The sequence below is a fragment of the Lactuca virosa genome, chromosome 2 (assembly GCF_052849685.1).
Source record: "Lactuca virosa cultivar CGN04683 chromosome 2, Lactuca_virosa_CGN04683_v6, whole genome shotgun sequence".
Taxonomy (NCBI): Eukaryota; Viridiplantae; Streptophyta; class Magnoliopsida; order Asterales; family Asteraceae; genus Lactuca; species Lactuca virosa.
The window spans coordinates 242,782,564-242,804,514 of NC_136427.1; positions in this window are offsets into that span (position 1 = coordinate 242,782,564).

Below are 21,951 nucleotides of genomic sequence, written 5' to 3' on the forward strand. Positions count from 1 at the left end.
CTATGCTCTTCCTTCTTCCTTGTGAACAAAACCACCAAAATCACCACAAATGCCTTTATATCTTCACACACTCGGTTAGGGTTTGCTATGGAGGGTCTTTGGGAGCAATAGGGGCGAGTGGTGGCTGAAAGAGATGATTAAATAGGGTGCAAACCCTTAGATTAGGGTTTTATCCAGTCAGAGCCTACTCGTCGAGTCCGGCCGCCGACTCGACGAGTCCATCACTTAAGTCCCGTGTCCAATATCACTCCTACTCGACGAGTTTGGCCTTCAACTCGCCGAGTCCCAGGCCAAAAATGCAAAATACAATAAAATAAATTTCATACCAGGAACCGAGTGCTACAAATCTCCCCCACTTATTTCAGACTTCGTCCTCGAAGTCTACTGCTCGTTCCTAGAAAAGTTCTGGGTAATGCTCCATCATCTCATCCACCGGCTCCCAAGTCCACTCCGAGCCCTTGCGGTGCTGCCATTGCACCTTCACTAGTTCCACCTTCTTGTTCCTCAGATCCTTCGACTTCCGGTAGAGGATCACCACTGGCCGCTCAATATAATTCAGGCTGTCATCGACCTGAATATCCTCTAAGGGTACCACTGCTGAGTCGTCCACCAGGCACTTCCGCAGCTGGGAGACGTGGAAAGTGCTGTGGATCTGGCTGAGTTCGGCTGGCAGATCCAACCTATACGCCACCTTGCCCACTCTGGCTAGGACCCTGAATGGTCCAATGTACCTGGGGCCCAACTTGCCCCATTTCCTGAATCGGATGACGCCCTTCCATGGCGCCACCTTCAGGAGAACCATATCCCCGACCTGGAACTCCAGGTCTGATCGACGCTTATCGGCATAACTTTTCTGCCGACTTTGAGCGGTCTGAAGCCTGCTCCGGACCTGCTGAATCCTCTCTGTCGTCTTGAGCACTACTTCGGTGCTTCCCATTACCCTCTGGCCAACCTCACCCCAACATATCGGGGTCCTGCACTTCCTCCCGTACTACATCTCGAAGGGAGGACGATCGATACTCGCGTGATAACTATTGTTGTACGAGAATTCAGCCAACGGAAGGTAAGTATCCCAACTACCTCGAAAGTCTAAGACACATGCCCACAACATGTCCTCCAAAGTCTGGATGGTTCGATCACTCTGTCTATCGGTCTGCGGGTGGAAGGCGGTGCTAAAATGCAGACGAGTACCCAGCTTGTCATGAAACTTCTTCCAAAACCTGGAAGTAAACCGAACATCTCCGTCTAAAATAACCGACACTGGCACCCCGTGCCGCACCACCACCTCTGTGATATAGATGTCGACCAGCTTCTCGGCCGAGATGCTCTCCTGAATCGGAATAAAATGAGCGCTCTTGGTCAATCGATCGACGATGACCCAAATCGAATCCACCCCTCGTGCGGTCCTGGGAAGCTTTGTGATAAAATCCATCGTAATGTCCTCTCATTTCCACAGCGGAATATCCAACGACTGCATCCTTCCGTGCGGCCTCTGGTGCTCGGCCTTGACCTTCCTGTAGGTCAAGCACCGCTCCACGTACCATGCTACATCCCGCTTCATGCAGGGCCACCAATAGTCCATGCGAAGATCTCTATACATCTTCGTCGCCCCGGGATGAATGGAGAATCGAGATTTGTGCGCCTCCTCCATCAGAACCTGGTGCACACCCCCATGGTACGGCACCCACACCCTACGGTGTAGTGTCAATAATCCTCGGCTGTTATAGTCGAAGGAGGGAACCTATCCCACAACCCGCTCGCTCTTCCGTTGTTCCTCCTTCATGGCCTCCTGATGGGCCTCCCGAATCCGCTCCAAAAGCGGAGTCACCACTGTCATCCTCAGACAGATATACCTGATCGGCGTTGCCTTATGGCTAAGTGCATCGGCCACCACATTGGCCTTTCCCGGGTGGTAGAGGATCTCACAGTGTAACACCCATAAAATTTGAGCCGAATTAAAACATTTTAATTCATTAAAAAACCATTAAGTTCATACATGTTGGTGCATGAAAATGCTCCACAAATAATGAGTGTTTATTAGGTTGTATTTTCCCTTTATTGTATTTTGTGGTGTAAATACTCTCCCTCCTATATAAAGGGAGAGTTGGTCATTTATTTCTTTTTTAGCTAGCTCATTTCTTTTCCTTAGTAAGAGTTACACTTTTCTTACAATGTAATTCTAGAGAGAGAGAGAGAAGTGGTGGGTTCTCCCACCCAGGGAGAGTTTCTCTCCCACCATGTTCTTCATCAATATATTTTATCTCTCTTGTTCTTACTCTTTTCTTATGAACTCATAATATGTTCTTAGTGTTCATACTTACAAAAACACGATTAATCTCGAGATATCCTTCTTCCGCACTCACCGTTCGTTATAAAAATGGGTCTCTACAATTGGTATCAGAGCCGTACCTTGAAGATCTCACGATTATTTCAAGGGAACGACTCCCGTTCGGTGATTATCTTGTGATTATTTCAGGAAACCGCAGTTGAACAACAATGACTGCGGTTCTCCAAAATCATTGGCAAAAAAGGCTTTCAAAGAGGAAATCAGATCTCGTGGCACAAAAATACAAACTTTTTCAAAAAACAAAAAACATATCAGATTTCCAAAATCTAAGAGTCCTGAAAAATTTGTCTTCACACACTATCTTTTAAGAAACTCTTCCATCAAGAAAGTTATCAAAAAGGAATGTTCAGTTTCAAAAGTCATTCCTAGTGCTTCTGACAAAACCCAAAAAGGTGTCAAGTCTTTTCAAAACTATGTCTTTCAAGTCTATTCCTCAGACAACCCCAAATGGAAAGGTATTTTACCCACTCCACAACTTTTAAAGTCACGTCAAAATTTCAACCAATGGAAGGGTATTTACCAAATCCACCAAAGAGGAGTTTTTCACGTGCTAAACCTATTCCAAAACCAACTTTTCAGAGAACAAAAAGCACACATGTCAGAAATCACCCATCTCGGACCGGTAACAAGTCCAATTCACTCTATAAACCGCTGACCAAGCACAGTGTCAAATCAAATGATAAAATCCCTTTGTGTAAATGTCAGTACAATTGTCAAAAGGTTTTATCTCATGTCAAATCAAGTCAGAATCAAAAACCTCGTACTTTTTCAAAACCTCTCAACACTCCAAATCTGAACAAGCACCCCGGGCTAGGATCAAAAATTGACAAGAGACCCATCACTGCAACCTCGGATCATGCATCATTTTCTAGAAATTCACCAATTGCCCCAGGCTCCAAACTAGTTTGGATGCCTAAACTAACCGTGTAATTGTCAGGCTTTGTGCAAGGAGGAACAAGAAGAAGAATGGTTAATTGGCAGTGCCTGCTCCTTGCACATGACCAGAAGGTTAAAGTACCTTCGGGATTTCAGGCCTATTTGCAATGGTGGAAATGTCACATTTGGTAACAATGCCAACGGTGTCATCCGAGGTTACAGTGTTCTCACTACCGGGAACTTCTCTATTCAGAAGGTTGCTTACGTAGAAAGCCTTAAACACAATCTCATTAGTGTTGGCCAACTATGTAAAGCAGGACACAGAGTTGAGTTTGATGATCAATTCTGTTACGTGATGACTAGTGATAGGAGCTCATGCCTAATCAAATCTCGATCCGAAGGTACCATGTACCCTTTGGATGTCTCTCTCATCATTGGAAGACTGCAGTTATGTTTCCTGTCCAAAGCGGTATCTGAAGTAAGCTGGCTATGGCACCGCAAGCTAGCTCATCTCAACTTCTGGTACATTAACAACTTAGTCACTGGAGAACTTGTGCGTGGTCTCCCCATCCTCAAATTTAGCAACGATACTCTTTGTCCGGCTTGTGAATGCGGAAAACAATCTAAAGCAAGTCACCCTCTGATAATGGACTCTTCCATTTCTGAACCACTGGAACTACTACACATTGATCTCTGCGGTCCATCAACCGTAGCCAGTCTCCACCACAAGAAGTACATACTGGTTATTGTTGATGACTATACACGCTTCACATGGGTCTTCTTCCTCAGACTCAAATCAGAGACACTGCCGATCTTTATCAACTTCATAAAAGAAATCGAACTGCAGATCAAGCTTCCAGTCAGACGCATCCGCAGCGATAATGGAACCGAGTTCACCAATCACCTTCTCAACAGTTTCTTGGTGTCCAAGGGGATTTCTCACAACTTCTCAGCTCCCTACACACCGCAACAAAATGGTGTAGTTGAAAGAAGGAACTGCACTCTAGTTGAGGCTGCCAGATCTATGCTTAACTTCGCCCACCTTCCTCTCTATTTCTGGGCTGAAGCTGTAGCAACCACATGCTTTGTCCAAAACTGAAGCATCGTGTGTAAACGTCTCAACAAAACACCTTATGAAGGCCTCAACAACCGCAAGCCAAATGTTCGCTTCTTTCATATCTTTGGGTGTAGATGCTTTGTGATCAACAACAGAGACCAACTCAACAAATTTGCATCGAAGTCTGATGAAGGCATCTTCCTTGGCTACTCCACTAACAAGGTTGCCTACCGAGTGCTCATCAGGTGTACAAGGCTTATCATTGAAAGCTTTGATGTGAAATTTGATGATTCACACATCCGTGACGCCCCTCTATCCAATGAAACTACCGCAATCATGGAATGTGATATTCCTGCCTTTTCAGGTCCATTAAATCTAGTTGAAGTCAACTATGAAGATCTCTTCGATCCTGTTGAAACAGCGAAGCTATCCGAAGTTCTTGTGTCTCCCGCAGCTCAACAACAACATGCTGATGTTTTTGGACCATCTCTATCTGAAGTAGTATCTCTCAATACTTCCACCTCTCCGGTTGAGGGGGAAAGCTCTACTCCGGATCTAGCCGCAACCGTCGAGGTTTCAGTAATTGATGTTGTTCAGATTCCTGCCCGCAGAGAAGTCTTACCATCAAACGTATCTTCGGATTCGGATGATGAACTCACAGAGAATATAGACACTAGAACCGATCCAAGGATTGTCACTCTCCCATCTGCAGTCCAGGGGGAACCTTCTCAGGTTCCAGAGGAACTCCCATCCGCAATCCAGGGGGAACCTCTCCCAAATGTTCAAGAAAATTCAATTCTTATCCCAACAATCCAAGATGACTCAGCCGGATGTTCTCAGATCCAGGGGGAACTGCCTTCTCCAACCGCAGATTCTCCTGACATTCATGATATTCCCTCTACCGCAGCCGCTGATCATCTGCAGCCCCGTCTACATGTATGGACGAAGGACCACCCACCAGGTCAAATCATCCGCAACCCATCCGCAGGCATTCAGACTCGATCCTCCAAAGATTTATCTGATCATTGCCACTATGCAACTTTTATGTCCTCGGTAGAGCCCAGATGAATCAAAGAAGCATTGCTTGAACCTGATTGGATAGCTGCAATGCAAGAAGAGCTTGAAGAATTTCAAAGAAACAAAGTTTGGCAGCTCGTACCGAAGCCACGTGGCCATTCCATTGTTGGCACTAGATGGGTGTTTAAAAACAAGCTGGATGAATCTGGTGTGGTAGTCAGAAATAAATCAAGGTTAGTTGCAAAGGGCTATAGTCAACTTGAAGGTATTGACTACGATGAAACGTATGCTCCGGTAACACGCATGGAAGCTATCCGGATCTTCCTGGCATACGCAGCCCACAAGAACGTCAAAGTACACCAGATGGACGTTAAAAGTGCTTTTCTCAATGGGGAACTAAAAGAGGAGGTTTATCTTCAGCAACCTCCGGGATTTGAAAATGTTGAATTCCCTGACCACTGCTACAAGCTTGAAAAAGCAGTCTACGGTCTAAAGCAAGCCCCAAGAGCATGGTATGAGACACTTTCTGAATTTCTCGTCTCATCCGGGTACAAAAGAGGAGTGATTGATCCCACATTATTCAGAAAAGCAAATGGTGACCACCTTATGATGGTACAAATTTATGTGGATGATATCATTTTTGGATCAACTGATCAAGGCATGGTGGATGAATTTGCTAAGCTCATGACCAACAAGTTCAAAATGAGCATGAATAGAGAGATCAACTTCTTTCTAGGTCTTCAAGTGAAACAAGTACCGCAAGGCATATTCATTCATCAAGAGAAGTACACCATTGAAATGTTAAAGAAGTATTCAATGGACAATTGTTCATCTGCTAAGGTCCCCATGGCCTTCGGTTATAAAATTTCTGCTGATCCCTCAGGTGAATCTGTGGATCACAAGACTTATAGAGGCATCATAGGCTCTTTGATGTACCTCACCGCAAGCAGACCATACATTGTCTTTGCAACTGGTGTATGTGCAAGATATCAAGTTGACCCCAAAGTATCCCATATGACCGCAGCCAAACAGATACTCCGGTACCTGAAAGGAAGCAAATCTCTTGGTCTATGGTACCCCGCAGGCAATGATTTCAGCCTGCAAGCCTTCACAGATGCGGATCATGCCGGATGCAAGCTCGATCGAAAAAGCACTTCCGGTGGCTGTCAATTTTTGGGAGAACGTCTAGTCAGCTGGTCTTCAAGGAAACAAAGTTGTGTCTCTTTATCAACTGCAGAAGCAGAGTATGTGGCCGCATCCAGCTGTTGCTCTCAAGTCCTTTGGATGAAAACTCAACTAATGGACTACGGTTATAGAATGCTGCGGATACCGATCTATTGTGACTCTGAAAGTGCTATTGCTATTTCTCACAATCCAATTCAGCACTCCAAGACCAAACATATCGAACTACGGTATCATTTCATCAAAGACCACATCCTGAAAGGTAATATTGAACTCATCTTTGTCCCTTCTCATGAAGAGATTGCTGATGTGTTCACAAAAGTACTCGACTCCACAAAGCTTAACACCTTCCTTCAAATGCTAGGAATGATGAATCCAGACCCGCAATTCTTTTTGAATTGTTAGCTACCGCATACCATTCTTGGTCTCCGTTGCGGTTCTAAATAAGAATTACATATGATAGATGGTTTTGATACCGCAGTCTAGGTATCGCAACCATATATCATACGTATTTCTCATGGGTCTTTATGGTCTGTTATTTTCTAACCTTTGCACAAGTGCTTCTCTCAGTTTCTCACTGCAGTCTTCACTTTGTTCATCCGCGATGACGTTTCCAACCGCAATGAAGTTTCTCATCCGCAATGACGTTTCCAACCGCAATCATCAACTGTTTTATCAACCCTTGTTTCTTTGTGTGCTATTTAATGATCCTTCATTAAATAAAATAAAACATTCCCTTTAGAAACTGTCACCTTCCCTTTCTGAATAAACCCTTTTGTCAGACCTATTTTAGGGATGATGACAAAAAGAACGTTTTCCAATTCACTCAACCTTAATTTGTCCTTTCCACTCCCCAACACGTCCCATCCGTTACAACTTCCTCTCCCATCACCCCCACGACTACCTGACGTGTTGACATGCGTCTGACCTTACATTAAATGCAAACCCCCTTTTGGAAATCTCCCAAAATCTTTTTAAACCCGTTATATTTTTCTGTGTGGCTGAGATTTAATCTAGAAATCAGAAATTCCCCCCCAAAACCCCAATAGACGTTTTACCCTCTTCTACCTTTTACATAGGGTTAAAACCTTTTCACCCCCTATTTAAACCCATCTTCTTCCCCAATAATCTTTTACGCTTTCTGATTATCGATTGATCTCTCTCAACCCTCAAAATCTCCATAACTCTTAAGAACTCTGTTTCTCTTCTCTCAAATCACTCCCAAATCATTCGCAATGGTGAAATCAGGTGCATCTAAGAAGCAATCCAAGGCTTCAGGTTCAGGAAACCCAACAGGTTCCGATTCTCCCACAATCGCATCCAGCAATTTCAGAGCAATCATTGAAGATCATCCCTCATACAATGCCCCCACCAAGCTAATGATCAAGTTTCTCAAGAACCACATTCTGTTCGGTCCATTCGATGCGTTTATAGACGTAGTTCCAACCTCTACACTCTTCAAATGTGCGTTTTCTGCATATCGACCATTGGAGAACCCCCAAGAAATGCATCTCAATCTTATCAACGATTCCTTGGTCATCTTGACCAAATAAAAATTTGTCTCCGCCATTAACCTTCTGGTTCACCCCTCCATCAAGTTCTTCTCACCATCGATGACTGACGTCACCACCGCACTATACCAGATGGGGTATCAGAAACCAATCCGGGGGATTGGTGAATTCAAAAAGAACCAATTGCCTGCGGTGTGGCAGTTTGTGTGCCACTACGTCATCCGCAGTCTATCCGGCAGAACCGGAGGCATCGACAACATTAGTGTGAAGCTGCTGGAACTGGTATGGAGCATCTTCACAAGCCACGATGTCAACTATGGGCAAATCCTTTGGGATGATTTTCTCCAATACATTCCCAAGGAGCACCCGAAGGAAAACCCTACAGAGCTCACTTTTGCACGCTTTTGGTCTCTCTGCATCTCAGATTTGCATGCGGATGCCGGCATTGATATGGGCAATGACATCAATTTCTTTGTCACCAAGGAGCTAAAAAGGTAAAACCCTTCCTCTGACCAAGCTTTATTTGGCCCTATCCGCAGGCTCCCCACACATATTCTTACTCTCCTTGGTCTTGATACTGCTGATGTCTCAGACCACATCGAGGCTATGGAGGGTATTGCCCAATACCCTTCTACCCCGCCTCTTCCATCCGCAGCCATTAACCCCGAGGGTACCGCAGTCCCCTCTGCCACCACCTTATCCAACCTTTCTCAAAGAAGAAAGAAGTTGGCATCCAAGAGGAAACACAACACACCCAAGAAGGGTGCTTCTAAACCAACCGCACCCACCAAGAAACGCAAGTCAAAACCTTCCCCAACCATATCTATCAGTGACGAGGATAGACAACCAATTTCTATCCTCAAGAAAAGGAAAACAACCGAAGTCACTAGCCATATGCATGACCGGACAGATGCTGAAGCCTCTCAAAAGGCTCCAGTAGTCCTTGGGGTTCCCGCAAACCCATTCGATACCACCATCATTTTTGATTCAGACTCAGAAACTGAGTCTGATTCCCATTTACGTGGAGACTCCCCCCAGCGAATTCCCAAGAGGATGACACTGGTTCTCGCCCTAAGGTCTCCAGGGCTTCCCGACTGCATACTTTTTCCCCAGAGGAGCTGCGCTCCATCCTTCTTTCTGTTACCCAAACACTACAAACACCTTCCCAACCGCAGGGCACTTCTTTCGCCCATGCCAGAACTGGGCCGAGGCCAGACTTGACCACGGGTCAAGGAGACCGAGGAAGCCCAGGAAATACTACTCTGCTTACATCTTTATCAGGTGATTTAGGCACGGTGAGCACTAATGTGCAAGGATCCGTGGACCCGAAGGACACTTCGGTGCGACTTACAGGTTTCGAAGGTGATGCTTCAAATGACTCATGGCTGCAGTACAATCCAGTCACTGAGTCAGAGAAAAAGAAATATGAAGCTTTCAAGAGGGCTTTCCAAGCCCGCAAGGAGCAACAAGTGAAGCAGCAGCAACATAAGGAACAAGAAATTCAATCCATCGCTAGGTATTGGGCAAATGCCATCAGCAATGCCAATACCGTAGCTACAATGCAAAAGGTTCAACATCTGATGGACCAGCTGGCAAAAAATATGTTAAAAGCCCAAGCTTCAGCCGCAGCCGCGGGTACTTCCAAAGCTCCACCTACTCCAACTCTAGTTCCATCTCCCACTCCAACAGAAAACCCATCTCAAGACGAAGGAACCACAATTGAACTCAGCTCAGCCCCCACCTTCGGTCTTGACGATGAAGATGTCCAAGAAATCAACAAGCCAAATCCTTCAGACGATGACCTAATGATGTTTGAAGAAGAAGAGGAGTCCAGCGGCTCACAGCATTCGACTTCCAAGCCTAAGGCAAAGAAGAAAAAGAAGAAGAATGTTGTCACCCGGAAGGAGTTCCTAAGCCTCCAAGCCAAAGTGGATCAAATCTTGGCTGCGGTTAAACACCCTCAAACTGAAGACACTCCAGGACCGCAGTCAGTAATTGAAAGAATTGAAAGGCTGGAAACAAGGGAGCGTATGGCTGCTGAACGCATCTCTCTCAAAGTAGAGATGGGGATTCGGTCCCTTGACAACTCACGCAAGGCTGACCACAAGGACTTCATGGCTGCAGCGGAATGCCTCATTTCTGAGGTGACCGCAATTAAAAAGGATCTTCAAGAATCCATCGTGGATCAAGCTGCACAGTCTCAGAAAGTGATAGATGAGACTCATACTGCTTATGAGTCCACTATCTCTGTTCTTCAAGCTACAATTAATAGACTGCAGAAATCCCTTACCTCCAACTTCCATGGCCCTGAGATCCTCCAGCTTACAAAATACATACACAAGCTGCTCTTCCACCCTACCATCCCAAACAATTCCCAATTGGCAGAAACACTCAAAGCTCAATTCCAAGAAGTTTGTGCCAAGGTGGATGGACTAAAGCAATGGCTTGAGGAAGCACCGGGGTTGCGTTCCTCAAGAGGGGGAAGTGAAGAAGAAGAAGAAGTCCACCACTCTAATGCCTCTTTCCATCAGAGTCCCCCCATCACCACTGAAAAAATTCCAACACCCCGGCCTTCACCGCAACCATCTCAACATATTCCAACTCCCCCCACTTCACCTCCTAAAGACACACCCAAAAAGCCTGAGACTCCTCCTCACTTCAAAAATCTGGAGGAGAACATGTCATCTGAAAGCTCCACAGACTCCCCTGCCACAGCTCAAAGGAAGCAAGACTGGAAAGCAGCCAAATTAGCCGAACTCATCTGGAGAGAGTGCGGATTCGACACCATGATTGATGAGTCACTAATTAACTCATGGGTCAATCCGCACCGCAGGCTGCTGGATGAAGACTATACACCGCATCTGACATATGCTGAACCCCCTACTGATGGGTACTGGGACATTCCAATTTCACCAAATGCCAAATACTTTGCAGTGTTTGAGCCATTTGACAGCAGCCTTCCTGCCCACAAAAGACTGTCGATGGAGTTTGAGAGATTAAACCGTTTCTATGCCAAACATTCCTCCTCCATTGACAAAATATGGTCTAACGACAGACCATCCGCAGTCAAGAACTACAAAATGCGGAAGTTCATGAAGGCTGATTTTGTCCAGTATACCCTTACCAAAAGGGAGCATGACTACATCCGCACCCAGGCAGACTTCCCATGCATGAATCCAGAAGAAATCTTTCTTATTGCTAGGGTGTTCCAGAACAAGGCAGAAAAGCACCCCAAGATGCAAATAGCGCTTGAAAAAGCCAACTCTTTTTTAAGGGACACAGTCTGTGACTTTGCGAAGATTGACGCGTACATCTACCCCACCATCCTCAAGAGATTTGACCTTCCACCACTTGAACCTGTGCCAATGCCTACCGAAGGCTACGAAGAAAGATCACTAGGCGCAACCAACTTCCCGGAACTTGGCATCATATTCAAACGGAAGACAGACAACGTCAAATACTTCATTCCGATGAATGCCATGCACCGCCTGCGAAAGAATCAACTTGACATCTGCCGGACCGCAGTGGAAAAATTGAACCATACTACTGCAGAAGTCAAGTTTGAGATTACAAGGAGAATTACATGGCTGGAGAATGTTATGAAATTTTGGTGGATTTTGATCAAGTTTCTCAAACTTGATAGCTGAACTGGAGTAAAAGAGGTCACTTAGGGGGAAATTGTTGAATCATAAAAGTGACCCTCTTGAACTCAACTACCGCAACCGTCTATCTACTACCGCAACGGTTTAGCACCCGCAGCCAATCCAGCACCCGGAGTCAATTCTGCAACTGCAACCGCAACCAATCTTTTGCTACCACAGTCTACTAGATTACTTTTACTTGTCTTTTATGTAATTCAATCTATTATCCAGTATGCCTTGCACGGCTGCTTATAGAGTAGTAGTCTAGTTCAGAGCCTTTATAAATCGAGACTCATTCTCTTGTATCGATTACCTCTTACTCACTGATAACTTATGAACTTATTCTGAATATATTTCTCTAAGTTATCCTCTTCATTTCTCTATCTTTACTCTTCTTACTCTCAACTGTTACTTAAGCATATCTGAATATAACCTCTCTCCGGAGCAAGTCTGTAAGACTTAATCACTAAGTTTGATCTTCCTTATTAACTTGGAGTGAATGCATTCCTTGTTACGAATCAGCTTAAGTGTATTCTTGATATAACAATTGTTGTCATTTCTATTTCTTTAAATTCCGCAACTAACTCTCTAATTCTAACTATATTATTGTTGAGCTTTTGATCCTTTGAGATTAACTCTATTCCGCAATATACTTGTTCTAACTTTTGTTCAAGTGTGTCTTCAAAGTTTTTCTCTCAACAATTGTTGAATCATAAAAGTGACCCTCTTGAACTCAACTACCGCAACCGTCTATCTACTACCGCAATGGTTCAGCACCCGCAGCCAATCCAGCACCCGGAGTCAATTCTGCAACTGCAACCGCAACCAGTCTTTTGCTACCGCAGTCTACTAGATTACTTTTACTTGTCTTTTATGTAATTCACTCTATTATCCAGTATGCCTTGCACGACTGCTTATAGAGTAGTAGTCTAGTTCAGAGCCTCTATAAATAGAGACTCATTCTCTTGTATCGATTACCTCTTACTCACTGATAACTTATGAACTTATTCTGAATATATTTCTCTAAGTTATCTTCTTCATTTCTCTATCTTTACTCTTCTTACTCTCAACTGTTACTTAAACATATCTGAATATAACCTCTCTCCGGAGCAAGTCTGTAAGACTTAATCACTAAGTTTGATCTTCCTTATTAACTTGGAGTGAATGCATTCCTTGTTACGAATCAGCTTAAGTGTATTCTTGACATAACAATTGTTGTCATTTCTATTTCTTTAAATTCCGCAACTAACTCTCTAATTCTAACTATATTATTGTTGAGCTTTTGATCCTTTGAGATTAACTCTATTCCGTAATATACTTGTTCTAACTTTTGTTCAAGTGTGTCTTCAAAGTTTTTCTCTCAACAATTGTTGAATCATAAAAGTGACCCTCTTGAACTCAACTACCGCAACTGTCTATCTACTACCGCAACGGTTTAGCACCCGCAGCCAATCCAGCACCCGGAGTCAATTCTTCAATTGCAACCGCAACCAGTCTTTTGCTACCGCAGTCTACTAGATTACTTTTACTTGTATTTTATGTAATTCACTCTATTATCCAGTATGCCTTGCACGGCTGCTTATAGAGTAGTAGTCTAGTTCAGAGCCTTTATAAATCGAGACTCATTCTCTTGTATCGATTACCTCTTACTCACTGATAACTTATGAACTTATTCTGAATATATTTCTCTAAGTTATCTTCTTCATTTCTCTATCTTTACTCTTCTTACTCTCAACTGTTACTTAAACATATCTGAATATAACCTCTCTCCGGAGCAAGTCTGTAAGACTTAATCACTAAGTTTGATCTTCCTTATTAACTTGGAGTGAATGCATTCCTTGTTACGAATCAGCTTAAGTGTATTCTTGATATAACAATTGTTGTCATTTCTATTTCTTTAAATTCCGCAACTAACTCTCTAATTCTAACTATATTATTGTTGAGCTTTTGATCCTTTGAGATTAACTCTATTCCGCAATATACTTGTTCTAACTTTTGTTCAAGTGTGTCTTCAAAGTTTTTCTCTCAACAATTTTTGAATCATAAAAGTGACCCTCTTGAACTCAACTACCACAACCGTCTATCTACTACCGCAACGGTTCAGCACCCGCAGCAATCCAGCACCCGGAGTCAATTCTGCAACTGCAACCACAACCAGTCTTTTGCTACCGCAGTCTACTAGATTACTTTTACTTGTCTTTTATGTAATTCACTCTATTATCCAGTATGCCTTGCACGGCTGCTTATAGAGTAGTAGTCTAGTTCAGAGCCTCTATAAATAGAGACTCATTCTCTTGTATCGATTACCTCTTACTCACTGATAACTTATGAACTTATTCTGAATATATTTCTCTAAGTTATCTTCTTCATTTCTCTATCTTTACTCTTCTTACTCTCAACTGTTACTTAAACATATCTGAATATAACCTCTCTCCGGAGCAAGTCTGTAAGACTTAATCACTAAGTTTGATCTTCCTTATTAACTTGGAGTGAATGCATTCCTTGTTACGAATCAGCTTAAGTGTATTCTTGATATAACAATTGTTGTCATTTCTATTTCTTTAAATTCCGCAACTAACTCTCTAATTCTAACTATATTATTGTTGAGCTTTTGATCCTTTGAGATTAACTCTATTCCGCAATATACTTGTTCTAACTTTTGTTCAAGTGTGTCTTCAAAGTTTTTCTCTCAACAATTGGTATCAGAGCCAAAGTGGTTGCTTTTTGAATATCGGAACTCTGATTCTTCAAAGAGCCTTCTATACCACTAAAGCTCATTTCTTAAAAAAAATAAAAAAAAAAACTTCAAATGGCACAATCGTTATCTCTGAATGTCTCCAACAGTGTTGGTGGTTCTAATCGAGCCCCAATACTGGTTGCAAATGAATATCATCACTGGTCACAAAGAATGGAGAGGTACTTGAGAAGACTGGGAAGAGATGTATGGCGATCCGTAGAAGAAGGACCACATGTTCCAATCCTTACTCCAGTCCAAACTGACGGCACTGCAACCAGGCTAGGAGGAGGTCAACCAGCAATGAACCGTCCCACCAAGGATGATCTCGATAAGATGGAAAATGATGCTATTGCTTTTTATGAAATCTCCTGTGGAGTTGCTCCTGACAACTTCGATATCATCATAAATTGCAAATCAGCAAAAGAAATCTGGGATGTTCTCAAGAATCTTTATGAAGGCACAGAGCAAGCACAAGACAAGAAGCTTACTACCACACTCAACGAGTTCAACAACTTCAAAGCTCATACTGGTGAAAGTTTGGAAGACTCCTTCAAGAGGTTCAACCTAATTATCACCAAATTATCCAATGCGGGCACCGTCCGCAGTAACCATAAAACCAATCTTCAGTTTCTTAATGGTTTGGGAAGACATTGGACTACAGCCAAGATGATAGTCCAAGGCGATAGAAAGATTCACTCCTTGTCTCTTTACAAGCTCTATGGAGAGCTCCAAGCACAAGAATCAATTGTGCTCAAGGACTGTGCTGACTTCGGAGGACCACTTGCTCTCATAGCACAAACTCCACCGCAGTCACCTTACTCTACATCGTATGACGTTCCACCGCAGTCATACGAGGCTGATTCAGAATATGGCGACGAAGAAGAATTTCAGAAGGCTATTGCTCTTGTTAGCCAACAGTTCAATCGTATACCACCTCCTTCTTTCTGCAAAAATCAGCAGTTCAACAAACCTCCATTCAACCGTAACTTCGGTTCTCAAAACAATCACTCTCGTTATCCCAAAAGTTTTCATCCACCACCGCAATCTCAAAACAATCAACCGAAGGAGGTACCGCAGTCTCCTCAGACCAATGACTCCGGTACTCCACCAGAAGATAAGACTGATGTTGTGATTTGTCACAAATGCAACAAAGAAAACCACTTCGCAAGAGATTGTAAGGCCAATGTAGTCAGAGATCGAGCATTCTACCTTAGAATGGCTCAAGAGCTAGAAGAAAAAGAAAAAGCAAGGGCATATGTAGCCCATGTCAAAAGAGACCATCAAGTGTGGTCATCCGGAGATGAAGAAGAGGCCATCAGCAGTGTCAGAGAAAAAGGGAAAATCTGCTTGCTGGCCACTGCGGATGATGATGAACCTTCAATGCTGAACAAGAACTACTGCTACATGGCTAAGGATGGAACTTTGAGCATCGTTGAACAGGTAAAACTCATGATCCAAACTCTAAATTATAGCATGCATGACTGTCAGCCCTACATAGATAATCTTAATGACACTTGTGCTTCCGTCCTTACAGACTATAATAAACCCTTAGATGAGAAGAACATCGCGTCCCAAGAGATGTTCCACGTGAGAGGACGCCTGGATAACAAAAGACTTAAGATGGCTATGTTAGAGAAGGATCTAGAGTTGGAAAAGGATGCTAGAATGTTAAGTGAAACCCAATTAGAAATAGCTTTAAACCAGAGAGATTTAGCTCAGAGAGAAATTGTACGATTAAATCTCCTAATTGAAAAACTTTTTAATGAAAGTGAAGCTATTGAAAATTTGGTGAACAATGGAACTGTGGACAATACTTACAACTGGGATTGGTCAAATGGATATCCTACCGCAATGGATTCCTCACCCCGGTTTAACAAAGACAGACTGTATGTCCCTCCGGATAGAGAATTTCATTTCCCTGTCAATGACAAGACTTTTCCCGAAGACATCAAAACTCACTTCGGTAGACTGCACAATTTAAGCAATAATTGTGTCATTGAGGAAATTGTGCCTCAGGTTTCGGGTCACACATGTGATCAAATTCCAATATGTGGCACCATCTATCCAAATTCTCAAACCTCATCCGTAGTTGATGAAGATATTGTTGTTGAAAGTCCGAAAGTCCCAAAAGACTTTCCATCATTTTCCTCAGACCGTAGTGTCTCACACTGTAGTCTAATGTCCAACAAGTGTTCCACCGAAGTCCCATCCAAGACTTACTCAGCGGTTGTTAAGTAATCCCTACCGCAGTCATCATTTCAAGGGACTGCAACCCTTCATCCAATCTTTCATGAGTTGCCCATAGAACATTTTGAAGTAGGGCAATGCTCTCAGATCCCTGAATCTTCAAGTTCGGATGAATCAAGCCCACGTTTTCAAAATCATCCTGTGGTTATGATGATTGTTTGAGTTTGGATTTTTGAAGACTTCTGAAGACGATTATTTATTTAGTGATGCGACGTGACACTTCTTTTTGGTCTTTACGGATCAAATTTTTTTCATTACTCGATGTTTTCCGATTCAGATTATTTATTATTCGGACTCTACCACAGGATGATTTTGTGTTCGCATCCGGTTCAGATCTTATGGTTTCACGAGTTTGGATTTGTGATATGTTGAAGACGAAGATTATTTTGGCAATGTGACGTGGCACTTATTTTTGGTCCTTGGATCAAATTTTCGGCATTGCTAGACCATGTTTTTGGACTCACATTATTTTTATCCGGACTTCATTTTATGGATGCTTCACATTTTTAGCAGGTTATTCTTTGAAGAATTTCTGTGTATTATGATTCGAGAACTCGAGATGTTTTTCAGACTTTTGAAGCCGAAGTGTTTCTTTTATTGGATCTTCTACTTGCTCATGGTGACCTCCTTCTTCAGGTGATTATGACTGGTTTGAAGATTTGGATCTTATTTTTTCTGCTTCATTGGTTGTGCTTTGAAGCCGAAGACCTTCATTTCAGAGATTCATGGCCAGTTTCAGACTTCACAGACACTTGAGAGTTTCAGAGACATTTCAGCACTTGATTTCATTTTATTACCACACTTGCTAGTCGGATTATGATAGCTTCATTTTATTTACTTCTTTTTATAGTTTATTTTAGCATATTTCATTCACATTTTAATTAATTTCCATGCATATCTTCCTTTTTGTTATTTTATGACAACTTTCGGGTACTTTCTAGTTTCGTGAGTATAAATGCAGATTTTAAGGAGACTAGCAAAGCGGGATCTTTTGGAAAGCGATTGGGCTTGAAGAACAATGGGGATTTAGTGCTTGATGACTATGGAGGATCGATGATCAAGAGTTTTAAGAAGCCTCGAGTGATTTGGAAGAGTCAAATTGGGCTCAAATTGAAGAGAACTTGAAGAAAAATGGACTAGAAGCTGATTGGACTGAAACTGGGCTAGTGGACTAAGCAATGCAGGCCCAACAAAGGAAAAAGCCCAAATCTGCCACACTCTCCCGCGGCCCGCGTAGGAAACCCCGCGGCCCGCGTAGGTTCTCTGCAAAGGGCAATTTCGGAATTTCAAGTTTGGCTCTATTATTGGGTGTTTAGTGGAATGATTGTGGCAACTTTGACAGCCGATTTTGGGGTTTCTTTTGCACATGGGAGGAGGCATGACAACTATCCATGAATAAAGAATACAACACCAATTGCTTTATGAGGTTATAAAAGGATTGCCAAGGAAGAACACAAGACACAACTACATACTTAGATACAAAAGATGGTGTTCTAGTTTCCTTTGAAGATTGGTGTTTCTCTCTTCCATCTATCATTTTGAATAATGTTTGGTATTTCTAAACTCTTTTCTATTTCTTTTGTTATGGCCATGCTTGGCTAAATTCTTATTTGGTTGACTTGGATGTAATTGCTTTAATGTTTTGGTTATTTTGAAGAACTCCATGAACTTATGTTGAATATCTATGATTATATTCTCTATAAAAACTTCCTTTATGTTTATATTTCTCTAGTCATGAATATTGATATATGAATATTGTTTTGTTGGTTAAATTCTTGACTAAGTAATGGGTCTTCAATTTAACAAGCAACAATTAGTTTAAATGTTTGTTTTCATTTCATTTAAACTAAGGAAACATTTTCTCCATAGTGGTAATGAAAGAAATAGATTACTCTTTGGATTTGATGACTCTTAAATCCTAATGTTAATTGATTTTCACAAGATTACATGCTTCATTAGTTTTGTGACTTTGATTAAAGAAATGTACTATGAGCTTCTCTAGTCATTTTAATACAAAAGAAGAGTTGAGGCAAGTTATGCTTATAAATTGCTATAGCCAAGTTAGATCATAAACACAAGTATTGCACCTTGGTATTCTCATGATTATTTAACCAAATGTTCAAGTAATGAAATTCCAATGTCAACCATCTTTCTCTCATTGATTTTATATCAAATTCTTATTTTTGTTGAATTGTCCATTTAATTCTTAAACTTATTTCTAGTTTTATTTCAAGTAATCTCAAAAGACTAAAACCCCCATTTTTATATTTGTTGTTATTTTACAAGTATATTTGTATAACATAGATTATCATAGAGTTATAAAATTGAGCCATTCCCCGTGGATTCGATCCCTTTACCACTATACACTATTTTAGTGTGTAACATTTAGGGCATTTATTTTTGTTGGTCTCGACACCCATCAAATTTTGGCGCCGTTGCCGGGGACTGGTTTATTTTTAATCAATTTATTTCTCTATGCCCAGATCTCAACGTACAGGTAACTTGATTTACAAACCGGAAATTGAAAAAGAAGCAAGGTGTTTGGCGAAGGAAAAACGAGTTGAACGTGGTCAAACTTCTAACCCCCACGGGGATTCGGAGGTTGAAGCCGTTTCATTAAGTGATATAGAACCCTATTCTAGTCCTGACCCTCGCCAAGAAATTCCCGAAACACCACCTCTACAACAAGATCCATCCATATTTGAACCAATCGCAATGGCGGACGGAGGAGAAGTTCCCGAAAGAACTTTGAGGCAAATGATGGAGACCGATGTTACACAAACTCCAACCGGCATCAATTACCCAGTATTGGAAGGAGGTTCAGAATTGAAGTCAAGTTTGGTCCACCACCTCCCAACTTTTCGCGGGTTGGAAAATGAAGACCCACATAAACATTTGAAGATGTTCCACATCATATGCACTAGTATGAAGCCACAAGGGTCAACCGATGACCAAATCAAGCTAAGGGCATTCCCCTTTTCATTGGCCGATAGAGCAAAAGATTGGTTATTCTATCTTCCACCGGGGTCAATAAACTCATGGACCGATATGGCAAGAACTTTTCTTGACAAATTCTACCCCGCCTCAAGAGTCTTAAGTCTTAGAAATGAGATTTGTGGAATCCGCCAAGGTCAAAATGAGACCTTTCATGATTATTTGGAGAGGTTCAACTGTTGGGTTTTGAGCATTCTAACACTTCCTAAGTGTACATGCAACCCTAATAACCTTGAATCTATGTTTTCTCTATATACATGCAAATTTCTTTTTCAAGGTTATTTCCTAACTAGCATGGCATGGGGATTACATAAAACATAAAACTAGTAGAAATACATACCTTGTTGTTGCTTGGATTCCTTCAAGACTTTGTGAGCCTAGCACCCCAAATGTTGTGCCTCAAATGCTTCACACAACACCACAAGACTTGGAATAACTTGAGAGAATACTTCTAGCACTCAAATTTGGTTATGCCCTCTCTAGTAACACTATGTACACTAGGTCCTCATTTTGCTAGCCATAGGGTTCCTTTTATAGTGTTGTCACAATTAGGGTTTACACATGAATGCACTTAATTGTCATGACTCTTGATTTCCCATGACCCATGGATTTGTAACTCCCATGGACTATCCATGGAGCTCCATATGGTTACATCCATAACCCATAAACCATGGATCATTAATCCACCATAAAAGAATTGATGATTGTCATAATCAACCCTATATATTTAATTAGTCTCACTTTGATCACCAAATTAATACTAGATTAATACTTGATCAATACTAATTAAATAATACTATTATTAATATATTAGAACTTATAATATATTAATAATGATAAGTGCCTTATTCTCTCATTTAGTCTATCCAAGTATTGCAATGCCATGCAACCCAAATGGACCATGCCGGGTCGGGTCAAGTACATACCAAATAAAGTTATGGACTTAGACACTATATCCAACAGTCTCCCACTTGGATAAGTCTAATAACTATATTTGCAAATATGACTTCAAAATCCGACTAGCAATCGTAGCTCTTTCAAAGTCTCTCGGAACTGAGATGATGATGATACGCCATTTAAGATAAGTGATCATATAATCCTCTGTTCTCATGATATTAGCCAGACAAACACATGGAACATGGTCTTACTTATTGTCCAGCATTTGTTTCTTGATCTCTGATTTGTTTCGACATAGAACTAAATTGAACACATCAATTAGGTTCTGACCGGGCCCGGTACATAGTTCAAAACCAAATCATCGAGGGGCCCAGATATCGCTTCTATTTCTAGAAGGAACAGATAAACTTCGACTGATATGCTTGTACTAACTACTTGTTGAATTATTCACAAAGGCACGTTTTATAACATCGAGTTACCAATGCGTTTTCATACAATCAATGAATAACCAACTCATAGTCAACAACTCATATCTCTAGGTTTGAAGATTTATATGATATTACCGTCTCACGATCACTCGAGATAAATTCCATGAAGTGATGCAAGTGAGCGTGGGTTGGATCCAATACTCAGCCCTTATGAGTACTCATGAATGTTGTAGCAACCATTGCATTGTCCAAAGCACTTTTAGACAAATCATACAAGCCAAATTCATGACAGTCTTAAATCAATACTTACTTCCAAAGTTAGACTGACTGTGGATGGTTTGAATAATAACATAATTATCCTGGAAGTAAAAACATGCAAAATTGAAACATAGTAAACAATCAACACAAGATAGTAACACCTTACTCATAAATAAATAACAACTTTTATTTATCATCAAATGTCAATTACATTTTACAAGTTTCAGGAATCTAATTATTGCAACTAATATCATCCTTCAGCCCAATGCGCCTCGCATGCTGTAAATGCTTAACCCTGCTCAGTCCCTTTGTGAGGGGATCTGCCGGGTTCTCATCTGATGATACCCTCTTAGCAACGAGGAGTCCTTCTTCTATTCGATGTCTGATGAAATGGTATTTTCTGTCAATGTGTCTAGATCTCCCGTGATCTCTCGGTTCCTTAGCCAAAGCAACCGCACATTCGCTGTCACAGAAAATTTCCATTGGCTCCTTTATGGCTGGTAGAACTCCAAGGTCTCCGATGAAGTTCTTTAGCCATATCGCCTCCTTAGCTGCTTCACTTGCTGCTATGTACTCTGATTCACAAGTAGAATCAGCTACTGTCTCCTGCTTGGAACTTTTCCAAGTAATTGCCCCTCCATTTAGGATAAAGACCCAGCCTGACTGAGAGCGGAAATTATCCCTATCAGTCTGGAAGCTAGCATCGCTATATCCTTCCACTCTCAAGTCATCAATGCCTCCGAGGGTAAGGACCCAATC